This window comes from Pinus tabuliformis, chromosome X (assembly GCF_031772625.1).
Source record: "Pinus tabuliformis cultivar Carrire ecotype Pingquan chromosome X, CPIR1, whole genome shotgun sequence".
Classification (NCBI taxonomy): Eukaryota; Viridiplantae; Streptophyta; class Pinopsida; order Pinales; family Pinaceae; genus Pinus; species Pinus tabuliformis.
The window spans coordinates 1,579,020,770-1,579,023,220 of record NC_142308.1 but is presented as its reverse complement, the minus strand read 5'-3'; positions in this window follow the sequence as shown (position 1 = coordinate 1,579,023,220).

Here is a 2,451-nt window from a genome sequence, read left to right as displayed (position 1 = left end):
CTATTGTAGTTATACCCCTTATTAATATTGTTGTGCCCCTATTGTCCCCATATTGTTATTACTGTGCCCCATAGAATCCCTCTATTGTTATTTTTGTGGCTTTATATTATTATTGTTAGGTCGGCTGAGTTATATTGTGACTCCTTAGACTCCTATATATAGAAAGGAGGTTTTGTCATTTGAATCATCCAAGAATTGTTCATTTATGTAATGTAAAGGAGGTTGCCCCCTCGAAGAGGCTGAATTCTAAGGTGTTGATCTATCTTTTTTATCTTTTCTTGAGTTGGTTTCATAACAGAAAAACACACAAAATGTACGCATTGCAACTTTATATTTAGAACCCAATCAGTTTGAATGGTATCGATGGATTTGTTCTTGTAAACAAATTGTCACTTGGTCAATTTTTACGGAGGAAATTATAGCACATTATGAGGATACAAAGAGCAACACATTCTTTAGCCAATTGATAAATCTCAAACAAAAGGGTTCAATGGTGGAGCACATTGAGGACTTCTAAAAATTAAATATACGGGTAAAGAATATTCCGGAGGAGAATAGGATTGATGTCTTCATATGGACTTTAAAACATCCAACATGAGGTTCGTCTTTGGGAACCTGATTCATTGGAGAAGGCATTCAGGTTAGCAAGAAAAATTGAAAGCAAAATTATGGCAACAAGGGATCCTATCACTCACAACTATAAAGATGGAAGTGTTGTTGCTCCTAGCCTTCCACAACCTAACAGGTTGACACCACAACAATTGGAAGAAAGAAGAGCGAAAGGTCTTTGTTACAGTTGTGATAGCAAACACACTAAAGGTCATAAGTGTACTAAGAAGAAATTAATCTACATAGATTGGGAAGAGGAGGAATAAAATGAACAAGAAACGTCAAAAGAAGAGGATATACTGCAGGAACCAACCCCGGAGAAAGAAGAAATGAATCTGACCATCTCTTGTAATGCATTGATAGGAATTACCACTCCTCAAACTCTCAAGATAGAAGGACATATCAAGAAGAAAAAGGTAAAAGAATTGATTCATTCAGGTAGTAACCCTAATTTTATTCATTGTAAGATAGGCAAGGAATTAAATTTCTTCGTATATCCAGCACCAGAGTGTCAAGTGATGGTTGCAAATGGAGGAACCAAAAATTTCTCCGGAAAGTGCCATAATATCAAGCTATCCATGGGAGAATGTGTATTGAATAGTCCAATTCTTTCCATTCCAAAGGTTGGTGTTGATGTTGTACTAGGAGTCCAATGGTTACAATCTTTGGGTACGATAACTTTTAATTTTCAAGAACTTTCCTTGAAATTTTTTTGCGAAGGAAAGGAAGTTGAATTAAGGGGTATTATAGGGAAACCAGGAAAGATAATCAGCTCTAATGGCATGACAAAGCTTCTAAAGAAAGAACAATAGGACGTAATTGCACAATTATGTTCACTAGAGGTTCAAACAGAGAAATCATCTATTTCTACAAATCTCCAAAAAGTCTTGGACAGTGATTATAAGATTCAAGCAGTGGAATATCACATTGAGCATCAACAACAAGTTCTCCAACTCTTAAAGGATAACCTCACTTTGGCATAGAATCAAATGAAACAACAGGCATATTAGCATTGCAGTGAAAGAAGTTTTGAAGTAGGCAACTGGGTATTTTTACAGCTACAACCATACAAACAAATATCCCTCGAGCAAGCTAAGAAGGATAATAAATTATCACCAAAGTACTATGGTTCTTACAAGGTGTTGCAAACGATTGACACTATGGCATACAAATTGGAGCTTCCTACATCTTCCTGTGTGCACCTAGTTATCCATGTTTCGGGCTTAAAGAAGGTTATAGGTGACAAGCTCCCATTTCAAACAATATTGTCAGGACTTGACGAGGAAGGACAGATCATATTGGAACCTGAAGCAGTCATGGAAATAAGAACCCGACAGCTACGGAATCGATCAATTTCAAAGTATGTCATCAAGTGGAAGAACTTAATCGCTAAAGATTCTGCATGGGAGGATGAGAATTTTATATAGAAGCATCTAGAACTACTCAAGCATTGAGGACAACACTTTTTTGAAGGAGAGGGGCATGTTAGGTCCCTATACTACTAGTGTAGATCCTTATTGTTATTAGTGCAACCCCCTTATTGTATTGTTGTTATTATTGTGACCCATAGAAGCCCACTATTGTTATTGTTGTGCCCTTACAATATTATAGTTATGTAGGCTTTCATTATATTGTGACCCCTAAGACTCCTATATATAGAAAGGAGGTCTTGTCATTTGTATCATCCAAGAATTGTTAATTTGTGTAATGTAAGGAGGTTGCCCCCTCGAAGGGGCTAATTTTAAAGTCGTTGATCTATCTCTTCTTCTATTTTGTGAGTTAGTTGCATAACAGTTACTCCTAGAGGTCCTATGACACCTTAGGGAAGTCAATAATGTCTTC